The 25,380-nt window shown below is 40.9% G+C and overlaps 1 protein-coding gene across 2 annotated transcripts in view; it reads right to left on the bottom strand.

Annotated features, from left to right (window-relative positions):
• Nucleotides 1-25,380, bottom strand: part of PLCB1 (phospholipase C beta 1) — an 857,274-nt gene that overhangs the window by 265,796 nt on the left and 566,098 nt on the right. The gene's annotated exons all lie outside the window — the stretch shown is intronic.

The following is a 25,380-nucleotide window of genomic DNA, read 5'->3' as shown; positions in this document are numbered from 1 at the left end:
TTAGACATATGTTTTTAGCGAGGCTACTAGGAAGACAAATTAGTTCAATTTGTATGCCTAAGGTTTTTTCCCTTTTTTTCCTCTGTTAAAATGAAATAATTAAATTCAAATCACTAAATGACTATTCTTTTCCTAAGGAAATGTTCTTTATCCATGAACAAAATTTTATCTGCTTTTTAAAATACCTACAGATAAGAGAACTGGTATATTGCCTTTAATAACCAAGTATGTCTCACTCCTTTTCTTGCATTATAAACACATAGAGAATTTTAAAATGTAGTCAGTTATATTTCCGACACAGCTTCCCAGGTGGCGTTAGTAGTAAACAAGCCACCTGCCTATGCAGATTTGATCCCTGGGTTGGGAAGATCCCCTGGAGGAGGAAATGGCTCCCCACTCCAGTATTCCTGCCTGGAGAATCCCATGGACAGAGACGCCTGGCAGACTACAGTCTGTACAGTAGCAAAGAGTCGGATATGAATGAAGCGACTTAGCACATATGCGTGCTTTCAACACATCTGCAAACAAGATCTTCCTATTTTACTACTCAAGTCAAAACAGCTACACCAGGGAATCTTTAAATGTTAATTACAGTTCTAGAAGTCTCTCAATGAGCTGCAGTCCCAGTGTCACACAATACTCAGTACCATTCCCTCCCCTCAGCTCTGTCCATTCCTTACTGCTGCCCTAATCCCAACCCCTACCTCACACCATCCACCTCTGATTTCTCTTGGCATCCAAAAAAAAAAAAAAAAAGCAAAATAACAAATGATGATTTGGAACACTCAACATTCTGGGCTGGAAAAAAAGTCTCTAAGAGAAGATGAGATAAGAGCTAAGTAATGTAATCATCTGATGTTTTAGTTGACTTGGCTCCCTCTTCAACGTTCAACAGCTTTTCCATCTAATTTTGTTACTTCTACTATAGCTTTTATTGTTATTTTGTGTTTTGCCTCCTGGTTTATGATAATATGCAAATAATATGCCATCATGTAATACAGAAATAATTGAGGTAAAACTTGGGGTACCAAGTGATGGGGGAGGGAAAGGGACACTCTAAGCAGAGTTTTGTGTGTTTTATTTTAAAATATTGAGTTTGTTTAGAAAAGTCAGCACAATATAAACTGCCACACAAATAGTTATCAATGACAGATGCTCCTATCCATTCAAATATAGATATGTAACTCCTTAGATTAAAGATCTTTCATTTTCTTGAGAGTCCCTTGGACTGCAAGGAGATCCAACCAGTCAATCCTAAAGGAAATCAGTCCTGAATATTCATTTGAAGGACTGATGCTGAAGCTGAAACTCCAATACTTGGGCTACATGATGCAAAGAACTGACTCATTGGAAAAGACCCTGATGCTGGGAAAGATTGAAGGTGGGAGGAGAAGGGGATGACAGAGGATGAGATGGTTGGATGACATCACTGAATTAATGGACGTGAGTTTGAGTAAACTCCAGGAGTTGGTGATGGACAGGGAAGCCTCGTGTGCTGCAGGTCATGGGGTTGCAAAGAGTCGGACACAACTGAGCGACTGAACTTAACTGAACTGAATTTTCCTTGACCATAAGGAAAGCTGAGCACCAAAGAATTGATGCTTTTCAATTGTGGTATTGGAGAAGACTCTTGAGAGGCCCTTGGACTGTAAGGAGATCCAACCAGTCAATCCTAAAGGAAATCAGTCCTGAATATTTATTGGAAGGACTGATGCTGAATCTAAAGCTCTGATTCAGATACTTTGGCTCCATGATGTGAAGAACTAACTGACTGGAAAAGAACTGACTGCAGCGTGGTGTGCTGCAGTCCAAGAGTTGGTTATGACTGATCAACTGAACTGAACTGAATTTTCCCTGAAGACTTGTAAATTCTGGGGTTATATAAAATTAAGCAAAAAACATTCACATTAAGCACAGATCAATTTTGCACAAATAAGTGTAATCAAGCCACTTAAATTATCACCTGAAATACCTTGGACTTCAAAGAAAAATCTCAGATAACAACACTATATGTTCTGTAAAAAGATTCACATTATTCTGTGGGTTATAACTTACTGGCAGAATTTAGTGAGAATGGGGAGTAGCCTAAAATGAATTGGAAAAAAGAAGGGAAGTTGTAACAAGAAAAGTAGAGTTGGGAAAAAATAAAAAAGACAAGAAAAGTAGAGTTTGGGGACTTCTGTGGTGGTCCACTGGTTAAGACTCCATGCTCAATTATGGGGGCTCAGTTATGAAGCTGTCACAGTCCAGGTGAGAAGTGTTGGCACTCTACAGATTGTTGGTGGAGGGCTTGGGGAAGGCAGGACAGAAGAGCTGTCAGGGAAGTAAACTTGATGGACACAGAGGAAAACTTTGGAGTAACTATTAATAGCTTTAAAATAAAATGTCCTCAGATTAGATTATTTTAAACTAAGAATAATAACTACTGGCACTGATTTTCAAAATATGTTTCTGGTATAATACTCAATGTTTTTCAGGTTAGGGCTTAAACTGTAGACTTTTCCAACTCCAAGGCAACCTTGAGTGTGTGTGTGTGTTTTAGTTGCTCAGTCATGTCTGACTCTTTGCAACCCCATGGACTGTAGCCCGCCAATTCCTCTGTTCATGGAATTATCCAGGCAAGAATACTAGAGTAGGTTGCCATGTCCTTCTCCAGGGGATCTTCACACACAGGAATCAAACCCAGGTCTCCCACACTGCAGGCAGATTCTTTTTCACCATCTGAACCACCACGGAAGTCTATGGCAACCTTATGCATTGGTAAAAGTATTTATAATTGAGGGCAGTGTACCATTTTGTATATTTACTGGGGGCCAATTGCACACCAGAAATAGGTACAGTGAAGATATTATGAAGAACTAGGGAGATTTAATTTGGTCTGACATTTAAGGTTGAAAGCTAAGACCTCTATTCCATTCAGTTCAACAGAAATATAGTGGGAGGTGCACAAATAATTTAAAATTTCCAGTAGCCACTGTTTTAAAAGGTAGAAATAAACAGGTGAAATAAATTGAATACTAAATTTTATTTAACCCAATATTTCAAACATATTATTTGCCATATAATCAACATAAGATTACTGGGCTATTTTCTTTTCTTCTTATGCACTTGATCTTTGAAATGAGGTGTGCATTCTCCACTTACAGCCCATCGTAATTTGCACTGGCAACCTTTCAAGGGTTCAGCAGCCACACATAGTTGGGAGTTGCGGCTGCATTATTGGTCAGGACATGTCTTCTAGATCCTTTGCTCTTTCTATGGGTTCTTTATAAAGCCAGCTGAAGGACTGCATCATCACCACATTCACTGAACAGCCACAGCTCATTCAGAAAGTAAGGCATAGCTTATTTCATCACATTCTTAGAATGTGAGCATCTAAATTTCCAAGTATGGAATTCCTAGACTCCACTGATTTCCTGTAGCCTTTTGAGGTACGCAGAAGATCTGATCCAGCTTGAATCAAAGACTCAAGGTCTCAAGCAGTGACCAAGACAACTTTAGAAACAACACAATCCTTGACTATGTACTGGTGTTAGTTCATATTATATGGAGCTAAAACAGCATGGTATGTTGTAGTCCATGGAGTCACAAAGAGCGGGACACGTCTTAACAACTGCACAACAAAAAAAGAGCATGTGTTTAGTTTGGGCTCCCCAAACCTTGAGACAGGATTTAGGAGAAATGGGTTTATTATGAAGTGTTCTTGGGCAACAATATCAGGAAGTGAGCAGGACTGGGAAGGGAAGAAGCAGAACGGTGAAGTACCAAGTAAACTCTGCAGATGGTAATTTTGGTGTAATCCTTCCCTGTGCAGAACACTATCAAAACTTGAACTTGAACTGATGAGCAGAAAGGGAGCTGGAGTTTGAAGATCCCTGTGCCTAACCCTCTTGGAGGGCACAAACAAAATTTTGTGCATACCAAGACCCAGGAGAAAGGAGCAGTGACCACACAAGAGACTGACCCAGACTTGTCTGTGAATGTCCAAAAGTCTCTGGTGGAGGCATGGGTCAGTGGTGGCCTGCTGCAGGGTCAGGAACACTGAGTGCAGCAGTGCCTGGGACCTTTTGAAGGAGGTCACCATTATCTTCATTACCACCACCATAGTTTGGCCTCAGGTCAAATTACAGGGAGTGAACACAGCCCCACCCATCAACAGAAAGTTGGATTACAGATTTACTGAGCGTGGCCCCACCCATCAAAACAACACCCAGTTTCCCCCTCAGTCAGTCTCTCCCATCAGGATGATTTCATATGCTTCTTATCCTTCTCCATCAGAGGGCAAAAAGACTGAAAATCACAATCACAGAAAACTAACTGATCTGATCACATGGACCACAGCCCTGTCTAACTCAATGAAACTATGAGCCATGCCATATAGGGCCACCCAAGACAGATGAGTCATGGTGGAATGTTCTGACAAAACGTGGTCCACTGGAGAAAGGGATGGCAAATTACTCCAGTATTCTTGCCTTGAGAACCCCATGAACATCATGAAAAGGAATGCTACTGGAGAAGAATGGAGAAATAACACCAGAAAGAATGAAGAGATGGAGCCAAAGGAAAGCAATAGCCAGTTGTGGATGTGACCGGTGATGGAAGCAAGGTCCGATGCTGTAAAGAGCAATATTGCATAGGAACCTGGAATGTTAGGTCCATGAATCAAGGCAAATTGGAAGTGGTCAAACAGGAGACGGCAAGAGTGAACATTGACATTTTAGGAATCAGTGAACTAAAATGGACTAGAATGGGTGAATTTAACTCAGATGACATTTATATATACTACTGTGGGCAAAAATCCCTTAGAAGAAATGGAGTAGCCATCATGGTCAACAAAAGAGTCTGAAATGTAGTACTTGGATGCAATCTCAAAAACGACAGAATGATCTCTGTTCATTTCCAAGGCAAACAATTCAGTATCACAGTAATCCAAGTCTATACCCTGACCAGTAATACTGAATAAGCTGAAGCTGAACAGTTCTATGAAGACCTACAAGACCTACTAGACTAATACCCCCAAAAGATGTCTTTTTCAATATAGGGGAATGGAATGCAAAGTAGGAAGTCAAGAAATACTAGAGTAACAAGCAAATTTGGCCTTGGACTACAGAAAGAAGTAGGGCAAAGGCTAATAGAGTTTTGCCAAGAGAACACACTGGTCATAGCAAACACCCTCTTCCAACAATACAACAAAAGACAACCATGGACATCACCACATGGTCAACACCAAAATCAGATTGATTATATTCTTTGCAGCCAAAGATGGAGACGCTCTATACAGTCAGCAAAAACAAGACTGGGGAGCTGACTGTGGCTCAGATCATGAGCCAAATTTAGACTAAAATTAAGGAAAGTAGGGAAAACTAATAGACCAGTCAGGTATGACCTAAGTCAAATCCCTTATGATTATACAGTAGACGTGAAAAATAGATTCAAGGGAATAGATCTGATAGACAGAGTGCCTAAAGAACTATGAATGGAGGTTTGTGACATTGTACAAGAGGTAGTAATCAAGAACATCCCCAAGAAAAAGAAACGCAAAAAGGCAAAATGGTTGTCTGAAGAGGCCTTACGAATAGCTGAAAAAAGAAGGGAAGTGAAAGGAAAAGGAGAAAAGGAAAGATATACCCATTTGAGCACAGAGTTCCAAAGAATAGAAAGGAGAGATAAGAAAGCCTTCTTCAGTGAACAATGCAAAGAAATAGAAGAAACAATAGAATGAGAAAGACCAGAGATCTCTTCAAGAAAATTAGAGATACTAAGGGAACATTTAATGCAAAGATGGGCACAATAAAGGACAGAAATGGTATGGACCTAACAAAAGCAGAAGATGTTAAGAAGAGATGGCAAGAATAACAGAAGAGCTATACAAAAAGATCTTCACAACCCAGATAATCACGATGGTGTGATCACTCACCTAGAGCCAGACATCTTGCAATGTGAAGTCAAGAGGGCCTTAGGAAGAATCACTGTGAACAATGCTACTGGAGATGATGGAATTCCCATTGAGCTATTTCAAATCCTAAAAGATGATGCTGTGAAAGTGCTGCACTCAATATGCCAGCAAGTTTGGAAAACTCAGCAGTGGCCACAGGACTGGGAAAGGTCAGTTTTCATTCCAATCCCAAAGAAAGACAATGCCAAAGAATGCTCAAGGTCAGTTCAGTCACTCAGTTGTGTCCGACTCTTTGCAAACCCATGAATCGCAGCACGCCAGGCCTCCCTGTCCATCACCAGCTCCCGGAGTTCACTCAGACTCATGTCCATCGAGTCCGTGATGCCATCCAGCCATCTCATCCTCTGTCGTCCCCTTCTCCTCCTGCCCCCAATCCCTCCCAGCATCAGAGTCTTTTCCAATGAGTCAATTCGTCACATGAGGTGGCAAAAGTACTGGAGTTTCAGCTTTAGCATCATTCCTTCCAAAGAAACCCCAGGGCTGATCTCTTTCAGAATGGACTGGTTGGATCTCCTTGCAGTCCAAGGGACTCTCCAGAGTCTTCTCCAACACCACAGTTCAAAAGCATCAATTCTTCAGTGCTCAGCTTTCTTCACAGTCCAACTCTCACATCCATACATGACCACAGGAAAAACCATAGCCTTAACTAGACAGACCTTAGTCGGCAAAGTAATGTCTCTGCTTTTGAATATGCTGTCTAGGTTGGTCATGACTTTTCTTCCAAGGAGTAAGCGTCTTTTAATTTCATGGCTGCAAACACCATCTGCAGTGATTTTGGAACCTAGAAAAATTAAGTCTGACACTGTTTCCACTGTTTCCCCATCTATCTCCCATGAAGTGATGGGACCGGATGCCATGATCTTCGTTTTCTGAATGTTGAGCTTTAAGCCAACTGTTTCACTCTCCACTTTCACTTTCATCAAGAGGCTTTTTAGCTTCTCTTCACTTTCTGCCCTAAGGGTGGTGTTATCTGCATATCTGAGGTTATTGATATTTCCCCCAGCAATCTTGATTCCAGCTTGTGTTTCTTCCAGTACAGCGTTTCTCATGATGTACTCTGCATATAAGTTAAATAAGCAGGGTGACAATATACAGCCTTGACGTACTCCTTTTCCTATTTGGAACCAGTCTGTTGTTCCATGTCTAGTTCTAACTGTTGCTTCCTGACCTGCATACAGATTTCCCAAGTAAGATGGTAAGTATTGCAAGAGGGCATCAGAGGGCAGACACACTGAAACTGTACTCACAGAAAACTAGTCAGTCTAATCACACTAGGACCACAGCCTTGTCTAACTCAATGAAACCAAGCCATGCCTGCGGGGCAACCCAAGACGGGCAGGTAATGGTGGAGAGGTCTGACAGAATGTGGTCTACTGGAGAAAGGAATGGCAAACCACTTCAGTATTCTTGCCTTGAGAACCCCATGAACAGTGTGAAAAGGCAAAATGGTAGGATACTGAAAGAGGAACTCCCCAGGTCAGTAGGTGCCCAATATGCTACTGGAGATCAGTGGAGAAATAACTCCAGAAAGAATGAAGGGATGGAGCCAAAGCAAAAACAATACCCAGCTGTGGATGTGACTGGTGATAGAAGCAAGGTCCAATGCTGTAAAGAGCAATATTGCATAGGAACCTGGAATGTCAGGTCCATGAATCAAGGCAAACTGGAAGTGGTCAAACAAGAGATGGCAAGGGTGAACGTCGACTTTCTAGGAATCAGTGAACTAAAATGGACTGGAATGGGTGAATTTAACTCAGATGACCATTATATCTACTAGTGTGGGCAGGAATCCCTTAGAAGAACTGGAGTAGCCATCATGGTCAACAAAAGAGTCTGAAATACAGTACTTGGATACAATCTCAAAATGACAGAATGATCTCTGTTCGTCTCCAAGGCAAACCATTCAATATCACAGTTATCCAAGTCTATGCCCCAACCAGTAACGCTGAAGAAACTGAAGTTGAACAGCTTTATGAAGACCTACAAGACCTTTTAGAACTAACACCCCCAAAAAGATGTCCTTTTCATTATAGGGGACTGGAATGCAAAAATAGAAAGTCAAGAAACACCTGGAGTAACAGGCAAATTTGGCCTTGGAATGTGGAATGAAGCAGGGCAAGACTAATAGAGTTTTGCCAAGATAATGCACTGCTCATAGCAAACACCCTCTTCCAACAACACAAGAGAAGACTCTACACATGGACATCACCAGATGGTCAACACCGAAATCAGGTTGGTTATATTCTTTGCAGCCAAAGATGGAGAAGCTCTATACAGTCAACAAAAACAAGACCAGGAGCTGACTGTTGCTCAGATAATGAACTCCTTATTGCTAAATTCAGACTCAAATTGAAGAAAGTAGGGAAAACCGTTAGACCATTCAGGTGAGACCTAAATCAAATCCCTTATGATTATACAGTGGAAGTTAGAAATAGATTTAAGGGCCTAGATCTCTTAGAGTGCCTGATGAACTATGGAATGAGGTTTGTGACATTGTATAGGAAACAGGGATCAAGACCATCCCCATGGGAAAGAAATGCAAAAAAGCAAAATGGCTGTCTGGGGAGGCCTTACAAATAGCTGTGAAAAGAAGAGAAGCAAAAAGCAAAGGAGAAAAGGAAAGATATAAGCATCTGAATGCAGAGTTCCAAAGAATAGCAAGAAGAGATAAGAAAGCCTTCTTCAGCAATCAGTGCAAAGAAATTAAGGAAAACAACAGAATGGGAAAGACTAGAGATCTCTTCAAGAAAATTAGAGACACCAAAGGAACATTTCATTCAAAGATGGGCTCAATAAAGGACAGAAATGGTATGGACCTAACAGAAGCAGAAGATATTAAGAAGAGGTGGCAAGAATACACGGAAGAAGTGTATAAAAAAGATCTTCATGACCCAGATAATCACGATGGTGTGATCACTCATCTAGAGCCAGACATCCTGGAATGTGAAGTCAAGTGGGCCTTAGAAAGCATCACTATGAACAAAGCTAGTGGAGGTGATGGAATTCCAGTTGAGCTCTTTCAAATCCTGAAAGATGATGCTGTGAAAGTGCTGCACTCAATATGCCAGCAAATTTGGAAAACTCAGCAGTGACCACAGGACTGGAAAAGGTCAGTTTTCATTCCAATCCCAAAGAAAGGCAATGCAAAAGAATGCTCAAACTACCGCACAATTGCACTCATCTCACACGCTAGTAAACGAATGCTCAAAATTCTCCAAGCCAGGCTTCAGCAATATGTGAACCGTGAACTTCCTGATGTTCAAGCTGGTTTTAGAAAAGGCAGAGGAACCAGAGATCAAATTGCCAACATCTGCTGGATCATTGAAAAAGCAAGAGAATTCCAGAAAAACCTCTATTTCTGCTTTATTGATTATGCCAAAGAATGCTCAAACTACCACACAATTGCACTCATCTCAAGCTAGCAAAGTAATGCTCAAAATTCTCCAAGCCGGGCTTCAATAGTGTGTGAACCATGAACTTCCAGATGTTCAGGCTGGATGTAGGAAAGGCAGAGGAACCAGCAAATTGTCAACATCCACTGGATCACCAAAGGAGCAAGAGAGTTCCAGAAAAACATCTAATTCTGCTTTATTAACTATGCCAAAGTCTTTGACTGTGTGGATCACAACAAACTGTGGAAAATTCTTAAAGAGATGGGAATACCAGACCACTTGTCCTGCCTCCTGAGAAATCTATATGCAGGTCAGGAAGCAACAGTTAGGACTGGACATGGAACAACAGACTGGTTCTCAATTGGGAAAGGAGTATGTCAAGGCTGTATATTGTCACCCTGCTTATTTAACTTATATGCAGAGTACATCATGAGAAACCCTGGGCTGAATGAAGCACAAGCTGGAATCAAGATTACTGGGAGAAATATCAATAACCTCAGATATGCAGATGACACCACCCTTATGGCAGAAAGTGAAGAAGAACTAAAGAGCCTTTTGATGAAAGTGAAAGAGGAGAGTGAAAAAGTTGGCTTAAAACTCAACATTCAGAAAACTAAGATCATGGCATCTTGTCCCATCACTTCATGGCAAATAGATACGGAGACAATGGAAACAGTGACAGACTTTATTTTTCTGGGGCTCCAAATCACATGCAGATGTTAACTGTAGCCAAAGACACTTGCTTCTTGGAAGAAACGCTATGACCAACATAAACAGCATATTTAAATATCAGAGATATTACTTTGTAAGCAAAGGTCAATCTAGTTAAAGCTATGGTTTTTCCAGTAGTCATGTATGGACATGAGTGTTGGACTATAAAGAAAGCTGAGTGCCAAAGAATTGATGCTTTTGAACTGTGGTGTTGGAGAAGACCCTTGAGAGTCCCTTGGACTCTGTAAGGGTGAGTGATCCAACCAAGGTGATCCAACCAGTCCATCCTAAAGGAAATCAGTCCTGAAGATTCATTCAAAGGACTGATGCTGAAGCTGAAGCTTTAATACTTTGGCCACCTGATGGGAAGAACTGACTCATTGGAAAAGACTGATGCTGGGAAAGATTGAAGGCAGAAGGAGAAGGGGACGATAGAGGATGAGGTGGCTGGATGACATCAACGACTTGATGATGGACATGAGTTTGAGCAAGCTCCAGGAGTTGGTGATGGACAGGGAGGCCTGGCATGCTGCAGTCCTTGGGGTCGCAAAGTCAGACACAGCTGAGTGACTGAACTGAACCGAACTGTGCCTGTCAGTCTTGGGTCATGGCTGCAGAAGGGGATGGCAATCCCCAGGCCTTTCCTGCTTTCCTTCATAGCAAAGGGGGTTCTGGTATCCAGAGGGCACAGCCAACAAAGAGACATGGTGCAGGTTGTTGAAAGTTTAAGCTAGTCCCCACAGAGGTGTTGTGTGTGAATCAGTTGGAGGGGATCTGGACAGAGCATTGCTATGGGCAGCAGCAGGATAACAAATTCCAGGAGGTTTGTTTGTGTACCGGAAGTAACTACACTGTGTAAGTGGGAGATGGGTAACCACAGGATCGGAGAACTGGTTCACACAGGTTCTGGAACCAGCCTTCTCAGACTTCCACATGCACACAGATCACTTAAACAATGATTCTTGTTGTGTAGACAGATGCGGACGCGGATGCTGGGGACTGGAGGAAGAGAATCCTTATCCCAGGGGAGGGCCATGCTGGAAGCAGGAGGATTTACAGCCCTGACCAGAAACTTGATAGAAATGTTGGACTTTAAGCTCCATACCAAATCATCTGACTGAAACTCTGCATTTTCCCAAGAAACCTGTATATATTTCATGCATGTTAAGGTTTAAGCATTCTTCTGGGCCAGGGGCAGCACTTTGAGGAGCAACCTGCTCCAGGACTTGACTTAGGAAGCATTACTCTAATCTTTGTCTACTTGCTTCCCAAGCAAAGAAGGAAATTATTTTGGCTATTAGCTTTAGAATAACCCAAAAGCCCTTCCAGCTGTATTAAGAACAATGTGGCTAAGAAGTGTGGCCAAAGCAGCTTAGAGCAGCCTTGGCTTATCATGAGATTATGACATAGTCTTTGCTTCAGGATAGATGGATCTATCTACACTGGCAGTGTCTCATAAATCCAGTGCTGGGCCCTAGTTAGTATAGCTTTGGAAGGATGGCTTCTTATTTAATCTGGAGGATTTGTATTTCAACTTTCAAAGGCAAAGTTCTGATGATTACCACTAAGCTGGGTTCAGCCCCTGCTGTCTAAATCCTGAAGCTCTTTAAGTTTTCTGTCTTAGGATCAATCTCTTCTCCTGATGAGGACTACAGAGGCCTGAACTAGAGAAAACAGATCTAAAAATCACCTGTCATGGAGTTTCTTCTGGAGCTTAAATGCATGTATTCTGTAAGATGACTTCTGCAGTTCCCTCACCCCAGAGTCGTTACTGAGATCCCAGTCTTGACACTATTAAATTTTCCAAACCTGTCACAAAGTTGTTGTTGTTCAGTCAATCAGTCACGTCCGACTCTTTGCCACACAGACTGCAGTGTACCAGACTCCTCTGTCCTCCACTGTCTCCCAGAGTTTGCTCAGATTCCTGTCCATCGAATCAGTGATGCTATCTGACCATCTCATCCTCTGCTGCCCCTTTCTCCTTTTGCCTTCAATCTCTCTAAGCATCAGGGTCTTTTCCAGTGAGTTGTAGTCATGCTTCCTAAGGCCACTTGACTTCACACTCTGGGACGTCTTGCTCTAGGTGGATGGCCACATCATTGTCATCTGGATCATTAAGACTTTTTCTACATCATTCTTCTGTGTATTCTTGCCATCTCTCCTTAATGTCCTCTGCGTCTGTTAGCTCCTTACTGTTTCTCTCCTCTATCGTGCCCATCATTGCATGAAATATTTCCTTGATATCTCCAGTTTTCTTGAAGGGATTTTTACTCTTTCTCTTTTTACCGTTTCCCTCTGTTTCTTTGCAGTGCTCACTTAAGAAGGCTCTCTTATCTCTCCTTGCTTTTCTTTGGAACTCTGCATTCAGTTTGGTACACCTTTCCCATTTTTCGTTGCCTTTTGCTTCACAAAGTTACTATGCTTTTATTTCTACAGTTGTTTCAGTTCTGTCATTCTTGCCACGGGACTTATGTGTTTGCTTAATGTTACTAACAATTGTTTCACAATGTTCAGCTACTCTCTATTAATCCTTTCTTTTGTTGATGGACACACGTGGTTTATGTGCACAAACCAACTTCCTGCTGCCTCAAGCCACACCCAGAGGTTTCTCTTGGGTAACTGCTACCGTGATCTTTTCTCTGGATGCGGCATCTTCAGCAGTACCAGATGCCGCTGCTGGCTCACCAAAGCAGTAAGGACCTTCTATGTTCCTTTTGGCAATGTAGGAGAGCTTGTATTTTCCTACATTTTAAAAAACACTTGCTATTATCAGCCTTTCAGAAAATGTTTGCAAATCTGATAGACGCAATGTGGGACCTTGGGTTGGCCTGAATTGTCATCACTGATTTACCTGTCTGGTTGGCTTTGTTTAATTCCTGTCAGGGCTGTTCCACTTTATCTTTTCTGCAAATTTCCTGTTAACATTCATTTTTCTTTTGGTTATCTGTGCTTATTGTCTTTAAAAGAAGGAAAGTTTTGTTTGTTTGAGGTTTGTGCTCAAACACAGGGTGATAGTCTCAGTCTTATTGACAAAAACAGAGACACATCTTGTAAATACCACCTACGATCGTGTCATGCCAGGTTGCCAGTTTATGGCTCCTGATACCAAGCAGCTGGAGTTACAAAGAAAAGGCAGAGTGTGAACTCTGTCCTCAGAAGCATGTATTTGTTCTGTGAGATCTTTGGGGAAATAAAAACATTCTAAAAGGAATACTCAATCAATCTCTCTGTATATATTGAATATAACCAATTATGAGCCAATGGTTACCCTAATGAAATAAAAGGAGTCACAAATGATAATCTAAAAGCAAGTATTTTCAAAGTACCTTATTTGGAAACATCAATCTATTTTTTTAAATAAAAGATTCTTGGAATAAATAATAATTTAAAATGGAATATTTTAATATTTGTGAGATATATGAAAGTCCTAACAATTTTAATAGCTTTCCATTATTTTTTAGTTTGTTGGCAAACTCCTATTGCCATAATTGATAATGGTGTCATTTCCATTACTTCTGCTCATCAGCAGGCAGCAGGTTGGGATTTGAGTAAGAAAGAACAATGCATGGCTCATTCAGGGTTGCATTGCCTGGCTCAGCATGCTTCTCTTACCTGCTGGCAGGCATCAGAATTCATCTTGCCATGCATTTGTCTTAATGGCACAGTAAAGAATGTTTTCATCATGAAAGATGGTATATGAGCTGCAAAGACTTTCATTAAAAGCAGAAAAGACTGTCTGAGTAGTAACCAAGTTTATGGGTCTATATTGAGTATTTAGAATTTGGGCAAAATTTCTGATACAGTTCCCCTATTTTAGGTGGCAGTGATGATCTTATATCTTACATTCAAAATGTTTACCTGATACAAATATAATTACCAAAACAAAACAAAAACCAAGGAGCATATAACAACCCAATATTATCAGAGTTGGGACACTAGAAAAATCATATTACTCAAATGACATAAGGGAAAGGTGCATAGTGATTTTCAGACCATGTGATTCAAATATCTTTAGTCTATAGTTGCCAAAACCACAGCTCAAATTAGCCTAGGAAATATGAGAATTTGCCAAGGACACTGGATCGTTCCTGTAACTGGAGGAAACATCAGACAAACTGCAGCAAAAAATTGTGTATTTATAAGATCACAAGGAACCAGGGGCCTGAATGCCAGAAAGACTTTCTTCATTGCTTTTTCACTTCTCTCTCTTCCTGATATCATTACTTTCTTCCTTCTTCTCCATAGTCACCAATTGCACCAAGAATTGTCACACATGGCTCCTCTCATCACTACAGAGTCTGACTAATTTCCTACTTCCAGTATGAAAAATCCTGGGGAAGGTCTCTGCCTGGTTCCTCTACCTCTAGAACAATCCATTTGGATGTCCATGAGAATCAGATCATTGGGCCTGGACGAGAAGCAGTGAGTAGAAGCATGAAGAGTATAGGAAACACTGCATATAGCCGTTCACGGGAGTGTATGAAAAAGCAGGTGGAAAAAAGGATATGGGTATCCCCACAACCTGTGCGGGATCTCATAGCTCTGTAACCATTCTTTTTCTATCCCAAGAAATAGATATGCACTTGACGACCTGAGTTGACTGCATGAGTGGATGAATGTGTAAATGAAAGGGGTTACATCCATGCCATATAATTCATGCTTTGTGAAATTAATTGTTATGTCTCCCTTGCTATAAGTATTAAACCACCATGGTTTGCTCTGGTGTTTTGGATAATAGCTTCACGCATTTCCTATTGTAATTTGAACTGTGCTGCTACAGCTACTGCTAAGTCGCTTCAGTCGTGTCCGACTCTGTGTGACCCCATAGACGGCAGCCCATCAGGCTCCCCTATCCCTGGGATTCTCCAGGCAAGAACACTGGAGTGGGTTGCCATTTCCTTCTCCAATGAATGAAAGTGAAAAGTGAAAGTGAAGTCGCTCAGTCATGTCCAACTCTCAGCAACCCCATGGACTGTGCTAGAATAGGTTATAAGAACTCAGAGTCCTGTGTGTAGCGATTTCTAACTAATAAAGTACAGAAGCTTTAGTTTTAGGGCTTAGAGCATCTGCATTGGCTTCATAGACGTGCTTTATGCTTTGTTCTGTTTGGGGCTGCTTTCTGAAGACTTGTTGCTCAATTATTTTTCCCTGGATAAGTGAAGCACACTGTAATAAATGGTACCCTGATGGACCAAGGAAGAGTTCAGTGTTCAAGTGCAGTGTTCAAGATATGGATACAAGAATCCACACTTTGAGAGCTAATAGTCTAGTATATCCCTAATCCTGCTCTTAAACCTTTTGGCATTCTCCGGAGCAATGGGAAAAGCTTAATGTGGTAACAGCAAATTGAAAAAAATCTTAAGAGAATTCTTCAAAGGGGGGAAAAGAGCAACATACTTGCTACAGAGTGGAAAAAGAGAAAAATGTTTGGTTTGGTTATGTTTCATGATGAAAGGTTTTCAGTTGTATCACTGTGAGTCTCATGCATTTTTGAACATTAGCTGAGGAGATATCCACCTCTCTCTCCAGCTAGTTCCTGAGTCATTGTTTATTTGTATAACTGAGAGAATGTCCATCAAATGTCTCAGATGAAATTTCCAAAGCTCTGTTTCCATGGCGTCACTCCACCATATTCTTGAAGTGGTTCTGTCCAAAATGCTCATCTCACTTTTACAGAAACATTTGCTATTATGAACCCTAAGCCTAGCAGTATCCATGCAAATTACTACTCTGATTGCATTTACCAAGGTATTATGTATTGTAGACAATAAAAATGTATATAACCAGGTTCTGAACTTATAATTGATACTATATTTTTTAAGCAAGTCTATTTGAGGAGATCAAATGAAAAAAAAATTTAAAAGAAAAAAACAACAGCTAATTTCTTTAGTAAGATGCATATCAAGGCTGGAAAAAGAGGAGCAATCACAATTTCTTGGGAGTTAAGTGGTGCTGCTTTTCATTAAATGGAATTTGTTTGACAAAATCAAAACTGCATTCCATGAAACTGATTAGTAACTACACACAGGTACTTGCTCATTAAAACTTAGTACATATAATTTTAAAATATAATTTTCTCAATTGGAAACCAATTTGTTTTAAATAAACTTAATTATGCCCACCATCACGTTTATTTTAAAACTTTTTTCGAGACAGATTCTTCTTTTTTTAATGAAGGAGTATTTGGCCCTTGGTAATTGACTCCACCTGTTAGTCCTTTCTCTCTGATGACTAGTCTTCGTCCTTGGTTCTGATGGCCTCACTCACTTTTGGTCAATTCTCACTGCCTATGAAGGCTAAGGAAGGGTGAGTCTTAAACACAATCTGTGCTTATCTTTTGATTTAAATTTACACTACCAATACCTGTTTATTTAATGCTTCTCATTGACTCTTATACTGTTTATGCTTTTACTAGTTTACTTAAACATATATTTCATTGGGTTTCAGAACCCTACTCTGCCACTGTCTAGCTGTGGAACCCCCTGCTGAGAGCTACCTAATTTCCATTTCCTCCTTCTGTCCTGAGTGAAACCTGACATTATTCAGGCCAGAAAATATAACTGAAAAATCTATTTTTTCCCAATGTCTCCAGCAGTGAGAGTGGCAAGGTGGCACATGGTGAGTCTCATGCCGTCAGGAGTCTACTGAGAGGCTCTGGGAAAGTGTGGTTCCTGATGTAGGGGTCCTGTCATCTTCCTGCTGGGGACACAAATAGCTGGAGTGGCACAGGCATTCCTCTTCTTAAATTTTGTGGGGTTTCTTTCATATTTATAAATAATATATTTGCAGTGCTTTTTTTAATTGACTGGCTTTAAGACTTAACTATTGATTTTCACTCTGGTTGATGAGGTTTTCTTAATTTATTTAATTGGAGGGTAATTACTTTACCACGCTATGATGATTTTTGCCATGCATCAGGATGAATCAGCGGTAGGTATGCGTGTCTCCTCCACCCTGAAGCCTCCTCCCTCCCCACCCCATCCCCCCACACTGTCACGGAGCACAGGCTCCCGATGCACTGCTTCACGCATCAGACTCCCACTGGCCAGTTATGTCACGTATAGTAATGGATATATTCAGAGAAGGCAATGGTAACCCACTCCAGTGTTCTCGCCTGGAGAATCCCAGGGACGGGGGAGCCTGGTAGGCTGCCGTCTATGGGGTCGCACAGAGTCGGACACCACTGAAGTGACTTAGCAGCAATGTATATATTTCAATGCTATTCTCGCCCTCTCCTCTCACTGAGCCCAAAAGTCTGTTCTTTACATCTACGTCTCCTTTGCTGCCCTGTATGTGGGATCATTGGTATCACCTTTCTAGATTCCATATATATGTGTTCATATACAGTATTTGTCTTTCTCTCTTTGACTTACACACTCTGCACTGATGAGGTTGATGAGGTTTTAAATCTGTTACCATATCTCCCATCTCCCCTTTCTCCTTCCTCCTGATAGAATTCTTATCACTAGTTTTCTTTTTCCCCATCACTATAACTTCAAGCAACATACTCAAACCACTTCGTAATCCACCAATTAAAGATAGTATCATTTGGCTTCTCTGTTTGTGAAAGGAGGACATTTACCTGCAAATCTTGTCACCTCTGATTCTTGTTTAAATTTACTTTCTAACTTGTCAAAGCTGAAATACGTTTGTCTTATCCAGTATCCATAATTGACTTTAATATTTTGCATATAGATTGATTCTAAAAGTTTAAAACTAATAAAAATAAAAATTTACATGACTGTATAAAAAGCAAATATACTTTTCTGTTGGGCCATATATTAGACTTTTATTATTTTACTTGCTGTAGTTATAACACCATGAACTACATGACTTTCAAAAGAGAACATTCTTAATACCAAGACAATATGGATCTTTTTTGACTGCTCCTTCTATTGTTGAAAATCCTGATATTCTCAGCATGGCTTGAGTTTAAATAATGCATTTCTTATACATCTATCTCTTTTTCAACCTTAATTTTCTTTTAGGGAGAAGAAACTTAAGCCATTTGCATTTATCTTATATCTTCTAGCTGCTGCTGCTGCTGCCGCTAAGTCACTTCAGTCGTGTCCGACTCTGTGCAACCTGAGACGGCAGCCCACCAGGCTCCCCTGTCCCTGGGATTCTCCAGGCAAGAACACTGGAGTGGGTTGCCATTTCCTTCTCCAATGCATGAAAGTGGAAGGTGAAAGTGAAGTCGCTCAGTTGTGTCCAACTCTTAGCAACCCCATGGACTGCAGCCCACCAGGCTCCTCCGTCCATGGGCAAGAGTACTGGAGTGGGGTGCCGTTGCCTTCTCCAATATCTTCTAGCTTCCTACTCATATTTTCTGAACCTATTCCAATCCTACACTTCCTATGTCAGCCTCAAGAATACACCTTCCTTTAGCTCTAACTTATTTTCTTATATTATGTTTTTCATATTTTCCTCTCTTCGGCTTTCTCTTTTCATTGGCTACCACCCTAGCTGGACTGATTATACCTGTATTTCTTATATTTTCACTTTTCCTACCCTTTTTTTATCTGTCACTTTCTAGTTGTTTGTTTGCTGCCTTCATTGTTGTTGTTTTGCTTGGTTCCACATTCTGAGAGATTTCCTTCACCTCCTCTTTCAGTAGTTCAGGAGAATTTTTATTATTGTTCCATTATCTTATATTTTATTTCTAAGAGAAATTTCTTATTTTTGTTACCCATTTTTCATAGCATCTTGTTCTTTTCTTAAGGGTAAAATATATTCTCTCTGAAGATACTTCCTAGTTTTTTTTTAAACTGTTTACTTAATTATACTAATGGGGCTTTCCCGGTACCTCAGACGGTAAAGCATCTGCCTACAATGTGGGAGACCTGGGTTCGATCCCTGGGTCAGGAAGATCCCCTGGAGAAGGAAATGGCACCCCACTCCAGTACTCTTGCCTGGAAAATCTCATGGACTGAGGAGCCTGGTGGGCTGCAGTCCATGGTGTCGCGAAGAGTTGGACACAACTGAGCGACTTCACTTTCACTTTTCACTTTCATGCATTGGAGGAGGAAATGGCAACCAACTCCAGTTTCTTGCCTGGAGAATCCCAGGGACGGTGGAGCCTTGGTGGACTGCCGTCCATGGGGCCGCACAGAGTCGGACACGACAGAAGCGACTTAGCAGCAGCAGCAGCAGCAGCAGCAGCAGCAGCAGCAGCACGACTTCACTTTATTATTACTTCTATTTTCTGTTCATCTTTGCATTCCTTATCAATCAGTATTGTAGCTTTTTTCAATAGCTTGTGGATAATTTGTTAGTTCCCATCTTAGATGGGGCAACAGAAGTGCTGGCTGGGAGCCCTGAGCATGGGAGTGGGGTTGACCAGCTAGCAGACTTCTTTTCCAGTGAGCATGTGGGTTCCAGCCACCATGGTGTGGTATCCACAAATGTTAGAATGAGAAGAACTTTACTCTGGATCCTGAACTTCGGTGCTACCCACAATGATACTTTTCAATCATTTATTCAATTTCATAAAAGACACACCTCTCAAATTTTTGATGCAGAAAGTAACTGGTTATTGATTATTCTATATGAGGATCAGGAGTAGGGAATGAAAGGCTGTTTTTTTCACTCCCACATATTACTCCATGTTCTGCTGGGCTGGTAGAACTCAAGCCTGGAGCATCTCTTGATTGTTTCTGAGCAGGTCAGGGGCTTTCTCATCTGTTACTCTCTATATAACCCAGACTGTGGTTTTCTCTACTATGACATCTCTTCATTTTCCACCCCCTGCAAACTTAGTGAAATATGTCATGTCCTAGTGACCTATCTTGTCCTCTTCATCATTGTGTATTTATGTTCCTTTATCATTATTTTCACAGTACCTCAAGAGAGATAAGATGTCATACTTGCGCTTGTTTTGCTGTTTTGGGCTAATACTATATTAAACTTTGTGTCCAGAACCAAATTTCTGATCTTCCCAGATAGGAATGTCTGGTTCTTTACTTCAGTAAATTAAATTAAAAGAACCTCTGAGATCATCCTTAGCTCTCTCCCTCATGTCATGTATCTGGTTCATTCAGTAAATCTTTTGGCTTCATATTCAAAATGTATCAGGAACCTAACCATCTCTCACCACTCTATTCCAGGCCCTCTGCTCTGCCTATCTCTGTTTCTATACCCGTACTTACAGCTTTTCAACAGAGGAACTAGAACAATCCTGTCAAAATATGTCAGCCCAAATCCATCACTTGCTCAAAACAATGTAATACTTCTGTCACTGAGAGTAAAATCATTCTCACAGTGGCCACCTACCGCTAATTGGGTCACTTGCCGACACACCCAGGCTCTCCCGCTGCTCTCTCCCTGCTCATCGCTCCCTCCACCAGTGTGCCAGGTCACACCTGCCTCAGCACCACTCTCCTCTGTGATGACCCCTTGACACACTCCAGCATCTGCAAGGTCTCCCTCATAGACCACCATGTCTTAGTGTGACTGTATCTGACCAACTGATTTAAAATTGGAATATGTATCCCCTCAAATGCTTCCAATCTCCATTCTCTGCTTTATTCCTTCCTAGCTCCTATTACCATCTTATTTATTTTGTTTATCATCACCCTTCCCCCACCATTAAGTAAGCTTCATGAAGACAATCATTTTTGTCTGTTTATTTTATCCCCAGCATTCAAAACTGTGGCTGGTACAGAGTAGGCAATGAAGTATCTGTTAAGTGAATGAGTGAATGATTATTATTATATAGCCAATACATTAGTATGTAATTACAAAAATTATTCCTAAGGGCAGCTTATTCCTTGGGAGCATTTTGATGCATTGGAAACATAACAACTAATAATTAAGGCAGTAGATGAAACAGATCAACCTGCCACTTTCAAAGGGTGTCAGGTATTTTTCCATAGTAATTAGGCATGGAAGCCAAATTTTCTTAGATTTCTTCTTCCTTTCCAAAAATTATAGCTTTTTAAAAAGTATTTTTGTGCCTTCTTTAAGGCTAGATACACAGGAAATACAATTAGGGCTTTTTCAGCTTCCAGAGAGGCAGAGGAATGAGGAAGCAGCGTATTTCTGTGTTATTGGGTGACTGGAAAGAAAGGGAAGATGCTGCTGCTTAATCAGTTTCTAAATTTTTCCTGGGGAAAAGCAGACTTGCACGCAGTAGCCCACAGTCTGAAATCATGATTATTTCTGAGTCTTAGAATATATATCCTCCCTTAAGTTGGGCATTGATTTCTCTTTGTGGCACCCTTGAACCCTGCCTGGCTCAAAAGAAGCTCTCCTTTAACGAATCAGGAAAGCCACTTGGGGAAGGTGGGTAGGTATGATTTCTGCCACAGTCAACAGGATAGCAATTGGTTGTTCTTATTTGGATGTAAGAAGAGATTAATTTCTGAATTGCCTTTTTTTCTCCCTCCTTTTTTTAAAATGAATGTTTTCTTGGGGGAGGAGGTGACTTTGAACTTTTAAACCTTTATATGTGTGTTCCAAACAGGTGACATTTTCACAATTTAGAAGTTTAAAATATATATCCTTATCTGCCCCATAATCATCCAAAATTCAAGTGCAAAATGTGGGGTGGATCTCATTTTCCAAAAAAGAACACCCATGACTATCAAACCCTAACACTAACAGAGCGATATATGGACCTGGTAAGAACCTGGGCCTTATTTATGACGGGATGGAGGAATATCCTGAGATGACATAGGTATGTCTTATTAATATGAGAAGGTGAGAATGCCAGTGAATGAAGATCTTATGAAACACAATAACCCAGAGGGCTAACTTTTCACACGTGTAAAAAGCAATATATATTCAATACAGTAATATATTTGGCATGTATATTCTACCTCCAAGGAGATCAGCACAGTTTTCCATTATGTTCCAAAGTATATTGCTGAAAAGAATATATGGTACCTTATTCTCTTTTTCTTCATCATTTTTTGTTTAAAAAGTCCAACTTATAGCCACTGCTCATCCACCATAAGTTGGTGCTAAATTCAAAAAGAAAGTGAGATAGACTTAATTGTGTACAAAAAATCTGTTAGTGTTTGAAAATTCTATCTCAACATATATGTCCCCAGAATAAAAAGAAATATATGAACTTCATGTCTCTTGAAGTTATTTTTAAATATCTATACTATTAATTTGGAGGGAAGTCTAAGAAAAGTGGAAAGTTTTTGAGGAATCAAGTTCTCTATCAGGATGGTCAGAGGACTGAGGCAGGACCATTCACTAGTCCCTCTTTCTCTTTTCTATTTCATTTAGTAGCCTATAGTTTCTTTTTCCTAAAAACCGCCCCTTTTGTGGCACAATCTCTTATTCCTTTCCCTGAACCATCTCAACTTATTTGGCCAGTTGAAGATATTTTTCCTTTTCTTCAGAAAAATGTGGTAACTGATGGGCAGAGGAGGAGGGGGACAATAACAGTGACTCTGAGTTGTGCTTGGAAGGACGAAGAAGGTGGAAGCCACTGGGCATCCTGGCAGACCTTGGAAAAGGCCCATGTTCAGAGCAAGAAATCTGGAACAACTAGTTCAAGGGCCTCAATATTTTCAACTCAAAAATAAGGGGATTAGAGCACATGATGTTCAAAGTCTCTGGAGCTCTATAATATTCCATGAGCTATTAACTGTTTTCAAGGACCCATAAGCTTTTCTCTTCCTTTCTTGGTCCTTCCATTCCTGAACTCTCCTGTTTTCCTTTCTTCTTTCCTTTTTTAAACATCCTCCTCTTCCCTGCCGAAGACACATTTATTGGGTACCTATTATCAGTTGAGACTAAAATAGATCTTGGGAACACAAATGACTAAACTATATTTTCTCACTGAGAAGCTCACAAATCCAGGATAGGGTGTCAGACATAGTGACAGATAATTATAGTTGATAAATGCAATAGAAAATAGGCCTGGCACGATCAAAGAAAAGGAAGAAACTGTCAGTTATTCATGGAAATCATGGGACAGAGGGGAGACAGGTGAGTTGTATATACGGTGAGTCCCTAAAGGAGGCTTGGAAATTCTGCTGACGGACAGAGTGGAGAAAGGACATCCAGGAAAGCATGTAAGTCTGAATGCACTCAGGTTATGAAGGCAGGAGGAATCGCAAGTGGTTAGGAATTGCTGAGGTGGAATGGTGCTGGGGTCCAGGTGGTGATTCAGAAGCTCCTAAGGGCGCAGGCTATGTTTGTTTTCACCACTGGTAACTCCCTAGTGCTTGGCACTTACTAGGCCTTCAAAGAATATTTACTCACTAAATGAATGACAATTAAATAGACAGAAAACTTCATTTTGTAGGTAATAATGCCACAGAAATGATTTGAAGTCTGATCAGATTTGAGGCTTTTTAAGGATCATTGCTAGCAGACAGACACACAGAGTTGGAGAAAAAGGAGAGAATTCTAGAAAAGGAGGTAGAAGGTAGTTACAGAGAAGACCTGTCATGGATTTGAACACGATGGGAGAGGGTAGCAGGATGCGGAAAGAGAGGTGGGAGCTAGTTAGGAAATTCAGAGAGCTTGTGACATATTTGGACAGAGGTTAAACAGTGGAAACAGTGTCAGACTTTATTTTTTTGGGCTCCAAAATTACTGCAGATGGTGACTGCAGTCATGAAATTAAAAGACACTTACTCCTTGGAAGAAAAGTTATGACCAACCTAGATAGCATATTGAAAAGCAGAGACATTACTTTGCCAACAAAGGTCCATCTAGTCAAGGCTGTGGTTTTTCCAGTGGTCATGTACGGATGTGAGAGTTGGACTGTGAAGAAAGCCGAGCACCAAAGAATTGATGCTTTTGAACTGTGGTGTTGGAGAAGACTCTGGAGAGTCCCTTGGACTGCAAGGAGATCCAACCAGTCCATTCTGAAGGAGATCAGCCCTGGGTGTTCTTTTGGAAGGAATGATGCTAAAGCTGAAACTCCCGTACTTTGGCCACCTCATGAGAAGAGTTGACTCGTTGGAAAAGACTCTGATGCTGGGAGGAATTGGGGGCAGGAGGAAAAGGGGACGATAGAGGGTGAGATGGCTGGATGGCATCAACGACTTGATGGACGTGAGTCTGAGTGAACTCCGGGAGTTGGTGATGAACAGGTAGGCCTGGCATGCTGCGATTCATGGGGTTGCAAAGAGTCGGATACAACTGAGCGACTGAACTGAACTGAACTGAACCAACCGGTGTGGATGAAGTTAAGGCAAGCTTCCAGATGACACTTCCCAAATGACTGAACTAGACTCTCTATGATATTCATACCTGCTGAAGTAACAGATGTTACCCCCAAATTCTAAAATATACCTTGAAGGCTGATGTCAGTATATAAAACATTTTTTTGGACAGCTCATTTATTTTGTGACAGCTACTTCAATAGCTAACAATTTAACAGAGATCCTCTATTAAACTTTTTTATTTTTTGCCCGAGGGAGTTAACATTTAAAAACCGGACTCAAACAGTTTGGAAAATTGGCAATATCCATCTAAGCTTTGGGCTTCCCTGGTGGCTCAGATGGTAAAGAATCTGCCTGTAATGCAGGAGACCCAGGTTTGATCACTGGGTTGAGAAAAATCCCCTGGAGAAGGGAATGGTTACCCACTCCAGTATTCATGCCAAAGCTGAATCCTGTCTCTTGGGGTGATGGGCTATCTCGCTATTATAATGCACTGAACAAGGATCTCGGATAGGAAATGGGCAGGTGGATGAGTGTCCAGGGACCCAGCCATGGAAAGGGACCTGAACCCAGAGGAAGGCATGCAGAAAATAATTTTAGATTTCTTAATCCAAATAGGGAAGGCTTCACTTCTGCTGCCTTTGCACACAGAGATTCTTCACTAATTATGAGACAGATTCCATTTCTTATTGAAATTTTTTGATGAAGAGAGGTTTCCCACTGGATCCTTGAGACCTGATAGTAAACACCAACATATTGCAATTCTGTGAATCCTGCCCCTGGTTCAGAGCAATCTGTTTTCCAACCCACACAATGGTGTTTAGGCTGCATGACCGCAGAGAGAAGTAGCAGAATTAGATGCCTCTGCGTCACCTCCCACCTCAAAGGAAAGCAGAATATTAGAAAGAGGCACTAACACTGGGCAGGAAGAAGAAAATTATTTTGTCTTCAGACTCTTTGACCAATGGAAAAATTTGCATGGACCTGATAAATGATTAACTTGTTCACATGATATAGATTTTGGGTTGATGTAGATGATCTGTCTTTTGCAGTCCATGTTAACCTTATCAGTAAGATCATTTTTGTATATAATTTTCTTTCAATTATTTATTTTGGCTACACTGGGTCTTCATTGCAGCACCTGGCTTCTCTAGTTGCTGCGTGCAGGCTCAGTAGTTGCGCTTAGTTA

This window comes from Ovis aries, chromosome 13 (genome assembly GCF_016772045.2).
Source record: "Ovis aries strain OAR_USU_Benz2616 breed Rambouillet chromosome 13, ARS-UI_Ramb_v3.0, whole genome shotgun sequence".
Classification (NCBI taxonomy): domain Eukaryota; kingdom Metazoa; phylum Chordata; class Mammalia; order Artiodactyla; family Bovidae; genus Ovis; species Ovis aries.
Note: the sequence above shows the minus strand (reverse complement) of the source record. Positions and strands in the feature narration are given on the sequence as shown.